This window comes from Colobus angolensis, unplaced genomic scaffold, assembly GCF_000951035.1.
Source record: "Colobus angolensis palliatus isolate OR3802 unplaced genomic scaffold, Cang.pa_1.0 Scaffold88, whole genome shotgun sequence".
Classification (NCBI taxonomy): Eukaryota; Metazoa; Chordata; class Mammalia; order Primates; family Cercopithecidae; genus Colobus; species Colobus angolensis.
The window spans coordinates 6,865,422-6,881,336 of NW_012122709.1; the positions used below are offsets into that span (position 1 = coordinate 6,865,422).

A 15,915-nucleotide genomic window follows, 5' to 3' on the forward strand; every position below is an offset into this window, starting at 1 on the left:
GCCTGTAATCCCAGCACTTTGGGAGTTATGGCGGATTGCTTGACCCCAGGAGTTCAAGACAAGCCTGGCCAACATGGCAAAACCACATCTCTACTAAAAATACAAAAATTAGCCAGGCGTGGTGGCGGGCGCCTGTAGTCCCAGTTACTCAGGGGGCTGAGGCATGAGAATCGTTTGAACCTGGGAGGCAGAGGCTGCAGTGAGCCGAGATCGTCCCATTGCACTCCATCCTGGGCAACAAGAGTGAAACTCCATCTCAAAAAAAAAAGAGTATAAAGCAGTGTTAGCTAAAATGAGAGAGCTTTATCAAATTTTATTTTATTTTTTTGAGACAGAGTTTTGTTTAAACTTAAGTCAAGAGGCCAGACATGGGTGAGCCTGTAATCACAGCACTTTGGGAGGCCCAGGTTGGTGGATTGCTTGAGCACAGGAGTTTGAGACCAGCCTGGGCAACATGGTGAAACCCCATCTCTGCAAAAATTAGAAAACTAGCTTTGCGCAGTGGCAGTATCTTAGCCAATGAGGTCTATCTGAGGTGCGATTATTGCTAATTGAAAACTTTTCCCAAAACTCTGCCGTGATGACCTGCAATATAGTTCGCATTGGCAATTTTTGACAGTCTCTACGGAGACTGAAAAAAAAAAAAAAAAAGAAAGAAAGAAAACTTAGTCTGGTGGCACATGCCTGTAGTCCTAGCTACTCAGGAGGCTGAGTTGGGAGGATCTCTTGAGCCCAGGAGATCGAGGTTGCAGTGAGCCCTGATGGTGCTACTGCACTCCAGCCTGGGCGACAGAGTGAGATCCTATCTCAAATAATAGTAATAATAATAATTATAATAATAATAATAATATAAATTACGTGTCAACCAGACCCAACAGACTCCAGGCCTCTCTGAGTAAGTACTACATAAAATATACAACAAAGAAAAAACAGGGCTGGCATGGTGCCTCTCGCTTGTAATCCCAGCATTTTGGGAGGCCAAGGAGGGAGGACTGCTTGAGCCTAGGAGTTCAAAACTAGCCTGGGCAACATGGCAAGACGCTGTCTCTACAAAATATAAAAAAAATTAGCCAGTGTGGTGGTGCACACCTGTGGTCTCAGCTACTACAGAGGCAGAGGTGGGAGGATTGCTTGAGACTGGGAGGTTGAAGCTGTAATGATCTGGGATCATGCCAGTGCACTCCAGGCTGGGAAACAGAACAAGACCTCATCTCAAAAGAAAGAGAGAGAAAAAAGGACAGTCTATCTGCTTGTCCTGGAAAAATAGCAATTTCCCCTGATAAATACAAGTTAATGGTTAATTAATATTTCATTAATTTATTAATAGGTAGTAACAAGGAAAATATATTGAAGGGTAAGAATTAAACTCTGCCATCAAAAAATCTTACCATCCAGGAAGGGGAGAGAAGAGTAAAACTACCCATGGTGCTATGAGGTAATTTTAAATAAATTGCAATGTGGCAATTGAGTTGAGGCTTTAAGCACTCGTAGGATATTCTCCCTCTGATTACTTGCTCAAAGTAGATGATTTAGAAAATATAGAAAAGTACAATAAGGTTTTAAGGCCAGGTGCGGTGGGTCACGCCTGTAATCCCAGCATTTTGGAAGGCTGAGGTGGGCGGATTAGGAGGTCAAGAGATGGAGACCGGTCGGGCGCAGTGAGAGAGAGCCAGACTCTGTCTCAAAAAAAAAAAGAGATGGAGACCTTCCTGGCCAACATGGTGAAACCCCGTCTCTACTAAAAATAAAAAATAGCTGGACGTGGTGGCACGCACCTGTAGTTCAAGCTAGTAGGGAGGCTGAGGCAGGGGAATAGCTTGAATCCAGGAGGCGGAGGTTGTAGTGAGTCAAGATTGCACCACTGCACTCCAGCCTGGTGACAGAGCGAGACCCCGTCTCAAAAAAAAAAGAAAAAAAAAAAAAAAAATCACATGTAATTTTCCCACCAGGAGAGAACCACTACTACTTTGCCAACACGGCAAAATCCCATCTATACTAAAATACAAAATTGGCTGGACGTGGTGGCGTGCGCCTGTAATCCCAGCTACTAGAGAGACCGAGGCAGGAAAATCGCTTGAACCGGGGAGGCGGAGGTTGCAGTGAGCCAACCTCGCTGGAGGTCGTCACTCAGGATTTCCTTACGCTGCCAGAAATCCGAGGTCTGGGCGAACGTTTTACTAGGCACTCTAAGGAGCAGCGACAGGACACCGTGGCCGCCAATCAACCTCAACTGGAGGCAGTTGCACTCCAGCCTGGGCGACAGTGACTCTGCCTCAAAAAAAAAAAAAAAAGAAAAAGAAAAAAAGAAATTGCTCCCTTAGTAGAGCTGATGCTAATCCACTGCGTGCGCAGTTCCTATAATGTAACCAGAAGGACTGGCAGGTGACCGGGGTAGCTAGGAGACAAGCCATTTTCAGAGGAGGGAAATTAAGGGAGCAGATTCGGAGGGATGGGCCAATTTTACTGGCACTTAAGATATTAGTGAGTGAGATGCCTTGGGCCAGAGGCCGGGATTTTGCACTTCATTTACTTTTCATATTGGAGAGGAATAAGGAAGTCAGTTGGTTTGGATGGAATATGTGTTGTCTGAAGAAGGGTTTAATAGGCTGAGAAGCAGAGATGTCTACGAGGTAGCTGACATTCGAATCTGGAACTGAGGCTCTCGGGTTGGAAAAACGACAGGGCTGGTTAGTTTTCTACACACTTTAACACGGCCTAGTCACCGCGGGTCCCTCCTCATTTTAAGTAAAGTTCTTTCTTTATTCACATTGCACGCCGGAGGCTTCATTTCGCGCTTTTTTTCTCCTAGGCCCGGGGCTAGGGCAAGTCCTTTGCGCCCGTCACCTACCAACGCCCCTCAACTCCTTCCCCGCCCCCGCGCCGCCGGAAATCCGAGGTCTGGGCGAACCTTTTACTAGGCACTCTAAGGAGCAGCGATAGGACACCGCGGCCGCCAATCAGGCCTTCCAGATACCCGGATGTGAGACGGTGCGCGATACAAAGGCGAGTTTCCACCCAGAGGGTCGTCCGGTGCAATAGCCAATAAGCATTCCCCAGGCGATAAATGACAGGAAAATTAACCAGTTACAAACTAGTTTCTCTCACGCATGTGGAAATTCATCTGCTTAGTCTAACCCACTGCCAATTGTGACTGGATATCATTGTGAGAAGCGGTTGAACTGTCTAATTAGGAGCGGGAGCGAAAAAACACACAGCCAATAGGAAGAGTCTCAGGGATGGGGCGGGGACTAGGCCTTCGCCTCGGCGGCAGAGGAGACTCGGGGGCCATTTTGTGAAGAGACGAAGACTGAGCGGTTGTGTCCGCGTTGCCGACCTCGTCCAGCAGTCGGTTTCTCCACGCAGAATCCGGGAGTAGGAGACTCAGAATCGAATCTCTTCTCCCTCCCCCCTCCTGGTAAGTGGAGAGGGCGGACGCAGGGAAGGCGCTGGGTTTTTCGGGAAGCGAGAGGGGGTGTGGGAGAGAATATGAGGGAACCCTTCCCCCTAACTGACCGGGCCCTCATTTATTCTGTTTGTTTTGGGGGATTAGGTCTGAAGCGGGAGGGGTTTTACAGGCCTCAGCCTCTGCGTAGGTTTAACCTGGTGTCCTCTAGGCCACGATCGCCAGGGAAAATGCCCTTTTTTCGTTCTTCCTGTGTTAACGGCTGCTTTCCTTTCATTTTCTACCACCGCGAGGACTCCGGGATCCTGAAAATGAAGATCGCGATGTTCATTAATATAGTCGAAGTTAACATAGCGCCGATGCCTTCTATTACTTCGGTTCTTCTTACATGTAAAAATTGGGGGAGGGGGAGAGGGAAGGTTACCAAGTAAATGTATCGCGAGCCTTTAAGTCCTGATCGTGCCGCGTGGCCTACGAGAAAGGTTTAACAAAAGATTTAGCATTTTACTGATAACTTTTTATTTTATTCCCCTCTATGAGCAAATGATGGAGCTCGAAGTAGTTATTTTCACTTACGTTTGTAAAAGGAAATATTGTGATATAACTATATTAATAATTACAGCTGACTTTTCATCTGCAGGTTACAAAACACTTGAAATATATAAGTTAGTGGAACTTTGCTTGAGGTAGGTATTAACTCTCTTTCTCAGACAGAAACTGAGGCAGAAAAGGGTTTATTACTAGGGTCATATTAAATCAGTAGCAGAACTACTAAGGAATTTGACCACGAGGTCAGTCGAGTGGTTTTTACCTGGTTAATGAATACCGGGTTCTAAAAGTACAATATTTGAATCTTTGTAAGAACATGATGACGGAAGCCACGAGGTAACTGGAAATTCCCAAATTGCGCTTAAGAAAAAATACTACGAGACTTGAGAATTTGTTATTAACGTAACTTTCTAAGTGTAAGGTGACAAAATTTGACTTTCGGGTTATTCTGGCGTTAATTTTCCCGTCCACCTAAACTTGGGCAAAAATTCACAGCTACATTTTATTAAGCAAATATTAACAGTGCTGTTACTTGCTCGGTGCTGAAATTTGATAAAAAACATAAGTTAAAAAATTTACAGATCTTTAGTGTCACGTTCACTTATCTGGGAAATCGGTTTTTTAAATCCTCACATGAGATTTGGTTAAGTTTATTTTTTACAATCTGTTAATTTCACAAAAACTAAAGCTGTTAAGCACAGTTTAAATCAATTCTGCCGGGTAAGAAATTCATCTGTAAGGCAACCTATTTGATAGGAAGTAAAATAAGGGTCGAAAACATCGCGACCCCTTTAAGTATATTATTACAGGAACTTAAAACTAAAATTATCATCGTGCTAAACTGTTAGAAATGAGGTAACGGTAAAAATAGATTAATTGGGAAATCATGTAGTAAAAATAATGTTGGCAAAGAGAAATGTCAGAAATGTATTTAAGAATATTTGATAATAGCTGAAATTGATTGACGGGGACTTTTCTTTGCCTTTGAGGTGTTAGAAATATGGGTTCCTTCCGATCAGTATGTATATCAGATCAGTATGTGTATCAGTGTACCAAAAATTCTTTGAGTTAATATCAAGAACTGTTTGCCACGGCATTTATATCACAATTCCAGGTGTGTTCTCAACTGGGTAGGCATTTAGTAACATTTTCTTATTGGCTAGGGGGAAAAGTTGAAGGATGGCCAGGTTGCAGGTTTTCTGACCTTTTTTTCCCCGCATGCCTGTGCCACTCTTGGGAATACTTGGTAGTTGATGTTCCTTTTATGGAGAATTTAAACAGCTTACGTTTGTAATTAAATCTCTTAGAGGATTTGACATGGCATTCGACCTTGTTTTGGATGGAATGGCAGTGCGAAACAAGCAAAGAAGAAATTCAAATAGCTATTTGCTCTAATTTTAAAGACTAAGGGGCAAATTATTAAAACTTAATATAAGTGTTGAATGTGAGAGGTGTTAAGTAAGGAGTAAGTTTGCCTAGGAGGAGAAATAGACTTTAATTCTCCTTGCTTAAATAAGAGGACTTAGACTTTTTTTTTTTTAAACTTATTTGAGTTAGTTTCTAATTCAAATTTTTTGTTGCCAGAAGACTAAAAAGTGTACAGATGCAGTCTTTTTAAAGCAGTTTTTTTTTTTGAGACGGAGTCTCACTGTTGCCCCAGGCTGGAGTGCAGTGGCACAATCTCGGTTCACTGCAGCCTCTGCCTCCCGGGTTCGAGCGATTCTCCTGCCTCAGCTTCCCAAGTAGCTGGGATTACAGGCGTGCGCCACGACGCCGGGCTAATTTTTATATTTTTAGCAGAGACGGGGTTTCACCATGTTGGTCAGGCTGGTCTCGAACTTCTGAGATCAGGCAATACTCGTGCCTCCGCCTCCCAAAGTGCTGGTATTGCACGTGAACCACGGCACCCGGCCCCAGCTTTCTAAATTAGTAGTTGTTACTGCTCTTCTTAACCACATTATTTCAGTCTTCAAATAATTAGTAGTTGTCTCTGGGGAGCATTATTTTCTCTTAATATGCATATTCTTGTATTCTCATTGGAAATGGGAAGATTTTGGTTTTGTGCATACTAGATTTACTAGAGGATTGGTGAGAACTAGAAAGTTGAGGTGTGGCATAACTACAGGTTTTCTCGATATTGAATTGGATTTATTAACATAAGAAATTTTGGTTTCTTAACCAAAGAAAATTTATTTTTCTTTGGTTAATAAGAAAATCTTATAAGAAAATTTGGTTTCTTTGGTACATTTACTGTGATAGGTTATGTGTTTTTGGATTTATATTGTATCAGGAAAACATTATTTGGTGCTCTAACTTGATTCTGTCACAGTACACTGGAAGGACAGGCACTTTGTTTAAATAATTGATTCTAGAGGCCACGCGCGGCTGCTCACGCCTGTAATCCCAGCACTTTGAGAGGCTGAGGCGGGTGGATCACGAGGTCACAAGTTCCAGACCAACCTGCCAATATGGTGAAACCCCCATCTCTACTAAAAATACAAACATAAACTGGGTGTGGTGGCGCTCGCCTGTAGTCCCGGCTACTCCGGAGGCTGAGGCAGGAGAATAGCTTGAACCTGGGAGGCAGAGGTTGCAGTGAGCCATCGCACCACTGCACTCCAGCCTGGGCGACAGAGCGAGACCCCGTCTCAAATAATAAGTAATAATAATTGATTATAAACTGGGGAAGAGATAGATTCCCAATTTAAAATCTTCACAGTGGTTCTCAAACATTAGCCAACACCAGAATCAATAGGGCTAGTTAAAACAGATTGCTATGATCTCTGCCACCAGGTTTTCTGATTAAGTCTGGGGTGGGGCCCGAGAGCTTGAACTTCTAGTAAGTTCCAGGTGATGATGCTCATGCATCACTCATTCTGAGAGGTACCCCTTTAGAAAAAGGGATCCAAACCTCAGGCAGGTTTTGACAAATAACCTAGAGATACTTTTTTAAAAAACTACCTTTGAGCTTTATGTAAGGATACTTTTTTTTTTTTTTTTTGTGAGAGCCTCATACTGTCACCCAGATTAGAATGCAGTAGCATCAGCTCACTGCAACCTCTGCCTCCCAGGCTCAAGGGTGCCCTCAGCCTGAGTAGCCCTGCTAATTTTTTGTATTTTTGGTAGAGACAGAGCCATGTTTCCAGGCTGGCCTTCAACTCCTGAACTCAGGTGATCAACCCGCCCCAAGCCTCCCAAAGTGCTGGGATTACAGGAGTGAACCACCCTCCCTGGCCTCAAGGAGTATTCTTGATTGAAAATGGTGCTAAAGTTGGTCTTTTTATGAGTGGTAGCTCTTCAGTGTAACATAAAATCTTGGGAGATACCTGAACTTCTTGATGTTGAAAGATAGAATTGGTTTCTTTTCACATTTTTCTTTCCTTTTAAGCTTATGTCTTGTGGCACCTGTACAAAGGATTTGGTTGTGGTTGAACTATAAAGTTACATATCTTGAAAATTGATTACCAGGTTTGGGCTGTGGCTCCAAATAAGAAAATGAAATGTTTCACCATAACTGTATTTCATAAACAGGAAAAGAACATTCAGATGTGTATTTCCTACAGTTCTTCACAAACTTTCCGCAGTTTGTACATTCGTACAGTTTCACACATCAAATGTAAAAATTAACTGTCCTTCCTACACTCTTCTACTCTTTACAAATTTATGGTTTTAGTTACAGTACCTGTTGCTGCTGTAGTCATTCATGCATAGTTGGCTCAAGGAACACTTCTTTTTTTATTTTTTTTTTGAGACGGAGTCTCGCTCTGTCGTCCAGGCTGGAGTGCAGTGGCCGGATCTCAGCGCACTGCAAACTCTGCCTCCCGGGTTTATGCCATTCTCCTGCCTCAGCCTCCTGAGTAGCTGGGACTATAGGCACCCGCCACCTTGCCCGGCTAGATTTTTGTATTTTTTAGTAGAGACGGGGTTTCACCGTGTTAGCCAGGATGGTCTTGATCTCCTGACCTCGTGATCTGCCTGTCTCGGCCTCCCAAAGTGCTGGGATTACAGGCTTGAGCCACCGTGCCCGGCGTGCCCGGCCGGCTCAAGGAACACTTCTAAATGCTCAATTAAAAGAAATTTTTGAGACAGGGTCTCTCTCTGTTGGCCTGGCTGAAGTGCAGTGGCGTCATCAGAGCTCACTGCAGCCTCAAACTCCTGGGCTCAAGTGGTCCTCGTTCCTCAGACACCTAAGTAGCTGAGATTACAGGCTACCACACCCTGTTAATGTTTTTTGTTTTTAATAAAGTCTTGCCACGTTTCCTAGGCTGGTCTCAAAGTACTGAGCTCAAGCCATGCTCTACCCCAGTCTCCCATGTTGGAATTACAGGGTGAGCCACCACACCTGGCCTTAAAATATTTTAATTTCCTGAAATTTACAAAGGAGCATAAGACCTTATGGCTAAATTGAAAAGTGAGTGCAGCTAGTTCATTGTTTGCACAAGGAGCTACAGTCTAATTGTAGTTCTTATTTTAGCTAATGAAACAACCAGTTTGTCATGGAAATTATTTTAGTGTATTGTGTACCAGATTTTTAGAATCCATAACTTGAAGTTAGCTATACATGCTACATAGTAAACAGTGGACCACAGAAACAAAAGAAGTATTAATATAAGGACCTTAATTTTTTCACCTATTTTATGACCTTAAATATTCAATAGCCATAGTAGTCTTTTTTTATTCCATTTGTATTTTCATTTTGTCAATGAGTGGAATAATGTGCTCCTTATTTAAAACATCTTTACCGCTAACAGTAGAACCTATTAGGTCTTAGAGATCTAGAGTCATCTCTAGTATAGATCTTCATGGTAGGCCATTCACCTTCAGTCTGTTACTCATAGTAAAAACTCCATGGGCTTTAAGTTTAAAACCCATGAATCTGCTTAATTTTTACAGTCTCAATATTTGACATTTGCTCACTATTTCACCTCTATTTGTTGGCCCGGTTTTTCTGTATTTTCTTTGCCCAAACTGCTCATTATCAAGATGAATATTTGGATATACTCTTTTTGAGACCCTCAGGGGCATATTGACATGGATTTAGTTAATTTTAGTCACCTATTGATGTTGAAGAATTGTGAAGACAGTCACCGGTAGAGGTGATTCTATGGAGGCTGTCCCATCCCAGTGGAATGTTAATGCTTTACCAAAGTGTGTTAGCTGCAATAGACAGATGTTTCTGTCTTGGGGGTTTAGGGCACAACATTTCTGAGGAACTCTGACTCAATCTGTCCCTTCTCCTTTCACAGGGCAGCAAGGCGAACCCCATCCCTACTCACTGGAGCTCAGCTTTGATTTTTAACCTCCCTTCCCCACCCTTCCAGAACACACACATTCCATTCCAAAACTGATTTTATAAAGACATTTTAAACATAATGATGCAACTTGGTGTGCACTACGGCAAATGTACAGGTGTTTTTTTTTTAATTGTTTCCAAAACCGGGACCTGGATTTAAGATGTAATTTTTAAAATTTCTATTTCTATTTTTTCTGCAGCAGTTGGGTTAGAGGAGGAGGAGCCTTTTAGCCTCTCATAAACTGACCTCTCTACTTCCTCGTGTATTTTTAAGATTGATTGATGATGTCGAAAGGGCTTTGCTTGTCTGCTACTGAAAACTTTATCCTTGCGGTTTTTGTGGAAACTGCTTTTGGAAAGAGAAAAGAAATGAACTTTACTGACTTGACATTTTTGCACCTCCCGTTTTTCTAATCTGGGCTATTTTTATTTTTGTTTTTTTACAGTGAGATTTTTTTGATCTTCAGCTACAGTAAGTTATTCCAATTTTTTTTTAACATTTTTCCTGACTTTCCGCTGATTTCCTTTTTATTGTTGTTACTAGTTACTATTACTTATTATTATTATTATATTAATACTTATGATGGTGATGATGATGATGATAATGACACTGATGATTTTTAACCGGATTAAAATCGAGTTTTTCTGAATGTTTCTAAGAATTTCTCCGGCCTCCTGATTGACTTTGGAGTTTTGCATCTTGGGAGAGAAAGCGAAGGATTAGTATTTTTAAGTGGATTGATCACATAAACCTTTTCTCTCCCAACCCCACCCTTGCCCTCATCCCCTTCCCTACACTGAACAGAATTTTACTGGCTGTTAAGTCTATGACCTTATTTTTCCTGATCTTTAACTTAACTGTTTTAGAGCATCTCTGGACGTCTGTATTTTTAATTTTTTTTATTTTTGTTTTTTTATTTTTAATCTTTCATTTGTTAAATTTTTAAACTGTGCTGCAATAAAATGTGTGTGGTACTACTTAACACTTATGATCGTGATGGCATTTTCCCCGAAAGCCATCTTCCTCCTGTTTCCCTTGAAATCCCATCCTGCTTTTCCTGTACACTACCCCTCACAAACCACAAGCTGCAGCAACATGGATGCCCAGCCTGGAGCAGCAGCAGCCAGGATGACCTGGAGCCAGGGGGGCCTTCGGAACAGATGCACACCCTTCCTGGGTGATGGTAAGAGGTGTGAGGTCCACTTGGATTCATTACAAAGACTAGGAAATAAACCCATTTAACAGTTTAGCTGATGTGTATAGGTCATAGCCTCTGGAAGTATCTGGATTAAGCGTTTTGTATGTGCATCTTGAAGTGTTTCCCAAGGAGGACCACCTCAGTTATTTGTAAACTAATGGAATAATAGGAGTTTCTAATTAACTTGGGCTGATTAGAACATTTTGGGTACTTGGAAAGAGCAGCTGAAGTTTAAAATGAAAGTGGCTTGTATTAATGATTAGCAACAAGACAACATATTGGGGAATCCTTTTTTTTAGATTATTACAAATTAGTAAAGATTTTCTGTCATTTAACATATTTCTTGGGTTTGTGACATTTTTGGATTGTATTCTATTTAGACTTTTTATCTCATTAAAATTTCACAAGAGTCAAACCGCAAGAGATACAACATAATATTAAAATGCTGTCTCACTGGAGGGTTTTTAAAAATTTGAAGAAAGGTAGGCTTTTTGACCTCACAAAGCAGGGAACTGTTTAACCTATACATCCAAATCAGGAACCATCTCAGGCCTGACCCCTTTTACAGTGGTGACTCAAGGCCCAGCTAGATTTTGGGAATTCTAGTGTGAATTCATAGAGTTCCTAATGGTAAGAAGGAATGAATTCTGTGTTATTCACAGGAATGGTGTAGAGATTAATAAGGATGTGGATAGCCAAAGAGTAAGAATATTAGCAAGCCGTACTGTTTTCCTCACTACAGCAAAATGTTTTGATAACCATTTTAGAGTTGCCCTGATAGATTTCAAGCTGGGGGATAATGAGATTTTATTTTAAAATATTTCTATTTTTTATAGAGACAGTCTCACTATGTTGTCTAGGCTGGTCTTGAACTCCTGGGCTCAAGCGATCCTCCTGCCTTGACACCCCAAAGTGTTGACATTACAGGCATGAGCCACTGCACCTAACCTGGAATAATTTTTTAAAGGCATATTTGGTGCTGTTGTATTAGGGTAAATCACAAACTTGCCCCCTTATACCAAGTAAAATCTAGTTTTAGTGAAAACCAAAGGTACACTCAGAATGGAAAAAAGTTAAGGAAAAGATTCCTGGAGGTTATCTAGAAAAATAATGGGAATCTTTTTATTTTTTAAATAGGTGCAAGTTTTATTGATGCCCTCTATTGTATGAGAGCTATTTTTTCTACTTCTTTGCTGCTGTCAGTATATGGAAGCTGTTCACTATAGGTTTAGTTAGATTTATTCCTTGTTAATTCTACAAATTTATTGTTTTTATGGGACATGTTCTGTTTCGGGATATAAAAGTTTATTATGTTTACGGGCTTTGCAGCTTAGGGAGACTCATGAATGAAATAATGTCCATATACGATGAGAGGTAAATACCGATCCTATAGAAGTGTGCCGAAATAGCTGGGGGCATTGGTAAGCCTGCAGTCACAACTAATTGGAAGGCTGAGGCAGGAGGGTCCTTTGTTCCAGGAGTTGAGAGGCTTTAGTATGTGATGTGATTATCCACTGCACTCCAGGCTGGGCAACATAATGAGACCCCATCTCTCTCTCTTTTTTTTTTTTTTTTGAGACAGAGTCTCGCTCTGTTGCCCAGTCTGGAGGGCAGTGGTGCAATCTTGGCTCACTGCAACCTTTGCCTTCCAGGTTCAATCGATACTCCTGCCTCAGCCTCCCTAGTAGCTGGGACTGTAGGCACAGACCACCATTCTTGGCTAATTTCTGTATTTTTGGTAGAGATGAGGTTTCACCATGTTGGCCAGGCTGGTCTCAAACTCCTGACCTCTTGATCTGCCTGCCTCGGCCCCCCAAAGTGCTGGTATTACAGGCGTGAGCCACTGCGCCGGGCCTTAAATTTTTGTATTTTTTGTAGAGACCCGGTGAGACCCTGTCTCTTTTTAAAAAAAGAAAGCATGCAGAAATGGTTACCTAACCCTAACAGGTGAGGGGATCTTTTTTTTATTTCATTATTTTTATCCCTTCTACCTTAATCACATAAAGGGATTTTTTTTTTAATAAGACAGAGTCTCTGTCACCCAGGCTGGAGTGCAGTGGTGTAATCTCACACCACTACAGGCACCTGTCACCATGCCCAGCTAATTTTTGTGTTTTTAGTAGAGATGGGCTTTCATCATCTTGGCTAGGCTGGTCTTGAACTCCTGACCTCGTGATCCACTCACCTTGGCCTCCCAAAGTGTTGGAATTAGGCGTTGAGCCACCATGCCTGGTTGACGGGATCCTCTTAAGAGAGGTAGTGTACTGAAAATAATCTTAAGGCCAGAGAATAAAAGTTTGAATGACATACATGCCAAGGAGTTTATATCTTACCCAGAAACCAATGGTGAGCCATTTTAGAAAGATTCTAAACTGGAAAGTGACATCAGATTTTCCTTTTATTGTTTTAGACAGAGTCTTGCTCTGTCATCCAGGCTGGACTGCAGTGACATTGAACATTAACAAGGCTCACTGCAGCCTTGACCTTCTGGGTTCAAGCCATCCTCTGGCTTCAGCGTCCTGTGTAGCTGGGACTACAGACGTGCACCATAACACCTGACTATTTTTTATTGTTATTTTTTTAGTGGAGACAGGTCTCATTTTGTTTCCCAGGCTGGTTTCAAAAACTACTGGAAGATTTTAATTTTTAGGACTGTCTTTGTAATAACAGTATGGAAATGGTGTAGAGAAAATGAGATTGGAAGTAAGAGATAGTAAGGGAGATAATTAAAATCCAAGGAAGAATAACGACCTAGTTTGGACAAAGGTAATGCTAATGAGATTAGAGATTAGGAGGTAAAATTAGGAGCATCTCAGGACGGATATGGTAGGGTGGACAAGGACATAGATTTGGCATGATTGCTGGTTTCTAGCTTCTGGGATAGGGATAGATAACTGGGGAAGATAAACGAAGGGAGCAGATTATAGTTTGAGAGTGGGAAAAAGAATGTTTTAAACGTCTTGGAGGTATTCAAGGAACATTCACATGTAAGATGTTTATTAAATATTTGAGTACTTATTTTGAAAATCATTATTATGTTTGGGCATACAGGGAAGAACAAAACATGTCCCCTGCCGTCATGGATATTACAGATCATTGAGGGAAGAAACAAAGTAAATGGCACTTTTCATAGTCAGGATCGATGAAGGAAAAGAACAAGGTGGATGAGAAGATAGCAAGGGAACATGGAATTTGGGGGAAGGAACCTTCCCTACAGGGAAGCTTGGCTATATGGAAGTAGCTAATGGTAAAGCTCATTCTGTAAGAAAACCATATGTGAAAGCACAGGTAATGAGGGGGAACAAGACTTGGCCTCCAAGTAAGAAATAATACTGGAAAATAATTACCAAGAATACATAGATGAGGGATGGAGTTGGAGAGGTAGGCAAGGATCAAACATTCATAGCACAACCTTAGAGGGTCTTGTTTAAGATCCTATCTTGGTCACAGGTAGAATCTATTGAAGGATTTTGAAAAAGAGGTCTGGTTTATCTTCTGGCTGTTGTGTAGGGAATGTTAGTGATGAGGACTAAGAGGGCAAGTAGGGCGGTAAGTTAGGAGACCAATACGTTAGAGTAGGCTACTGTCTCAATCTCTTGGAGAAAATAATCATCCCAGGCCTAACAATAACTTGCCCTGGTTTTTCAAATGAGTTTTTTTTTTTTTTTTTTTTTTTGAGACGGAGTCTCGCTCTGTCGCCCAGGCTGGAGTGCAGTGGCCAGATCTCAGCTCACTGCAAGCTCCGCCTCCCGGGTTTACGCCATTCTCCTGCCTCAGCCTCCCGAGTAGCTGGGACTACAGGCGCCAGCCACCTCGCCCGGCTAGTTTTTGTATTTTTAGTAGAGACGGGGTTTCACCGTGTTAGCCAGGATGGTCTCGATCTCCTGACCTCGTGATCCACCCGTCTCGGCCTCCCAAAGTGCTGGGATTACAGGCTTGAGCCACCGCGCCCGGCCTCAAATGAGTTTTTATTGGGTGTATTAATGAGCAAAATCAGTCGGGATAAGATAGATTGAGAACTGATCAGGTGCCAGGAAATTACTAATTAGTTCTGTGATACCTTGTTGGGTCATATAATGGCTTTTTGATTTGGCAGGGAAAAGTAGCAGGACGTTAATTTCTCTCTTATGGAAGTATTCTAAACCCTTGACTGTGTCCACCACTGTTAAAGTTCTGAGTTTGTGTTAACTTACTTACTTATCATCAAAACCTTGAGTAGGAGTAGATACTGTTAATCATTCATGTTTTAGAGGTGAGAATATTGGACTACAGAATGTAAATAACTTGCCTAAAGTTAAACTGCTTTAGTGGTTTAGCATGGATTCAACCCAGGGATTAAGGCTGCAGATTTCAACACTTAATGATAGTAGACTCTTTTCTTCACTTTGATATATTGAGCTTTTTTTTTGTTTCTTTTTTTTTTTTGGACAGAATCTCGCTCTTTTCGCCAGGCTGGAGTGCAGTGGCGTGATCTTTGGCTCACTGCAACCTCGCCTCCTGGGTTCAAGCAATTATTGTGCCTCTGCCTTCTGAGTAGCTGGGATTACAGGCATGCACCACCAAACCCAGCTAATTTTTGTATTTTTAGTAGAGATGGGGTTTCACCATGTTGGCCAGGCTGGTCTAGAACTTGTTGACCTTGTCATCCGCCCACCTCCGTCTCCTAAAGTGCTGGGATTACAGGCGTGAGCTACTGTGTCCAACTGAGCATTCTAGAAAAACAAATTTTAGTTTGGTTAAAGTTCCAAAGAGTAACCTTGCACTTTTATTTTAAAAATTTTAAAACTAAATATGTTTGTATTTTTGCCCTTGAATTCCCAACACCTTAAATGGCTTACAGATGTGTATATGTACAAGGTAGTAAATTGTTCAGGTAGGTAGGTGTATCTTGGTAAAATGTTACCGTGGTTGTGATAGCATTGTTAGTAGGGAAGCAAGCACATTTTAAAAGTGAGCTTTAGGCCAGATGCAGCAGTTTATGCCTGTAATCCTAGCACTTTGGGAAGCTGTAGTTAGAGGATAGCTTAAGGCCAGGAAAGTCGGACAGCATAGCAAGACCCTGTCTACAAAAAGCTGGGCATGGTGGCACACAGCTGTAGTATAGCTCCCTGGGAGACTGAGGCAGTAGAATTGATTGAGCTCAGGAGTTTGAGGTCAGGGTGAGTTATGATTGTGCCACTGTACGCCAGCCTGGGCGACAAGAGTGAGACCCTGTCTCTTAAAGTAAAATAAACAAAAGTGAACATTCCTTTTTTTAGAACTATCATAAAACAGTAAGAAGTGAACTTCAGTTGAAAAAAAGTTATTTATGGTTTAAAAAAAACCACCCAGAGGGATACGTTAACTAAGCCCATGGATCCTTTTTCAATCCTCATCTCACTTGACCTGTTGGTTCCATTTAAGCAAATCTGTTCCTTGAAACTTTTTTTTTTAATTTTTTTTACTTTGCTTCCAGGTTTTTTTTTTTTTTT

The 15,915-nt window shown here is 41.7% G+C and overlaps 1 protein-coding gene across 8 annotated transcripts in view; it reads left to right on the forward strand.

The window, feature by feature from the left end:
- The first annotated feature begins 2,988 nt into the window (after window positions 1-2,988).
- HNRNPC (heterogeneous nuclear ribonucleoprotein C (C1/C2)) overlaps window positions 2,989-15,915 on the forward strand; it is a 62,159-nt gene continuing 49,232 nt past the window's right edge. For 4 of the 8 annotated variants that reach the window (XM_011930933.1, XM_011930935.1, XM_011930939.1 and 1 more), the window contains exon 1: window positions 3,218-3,415. The gene's annotated coding sequence lies outside the window, so the exon portion shown is untranslated. Of the gene's footprint in view, window positions 3,416-4,043; window positions 4,090-9,198; window positions 9,362-9,691; window positions 9,718-10,261; window positions 10,430-15,915 lie in introns of all 8 variants that reach the window. The other 4 variants (XM_011930932.1, XM_011930936.1, XM_011930934.1 and 1 more) reach the window with 3 other exon arrangements.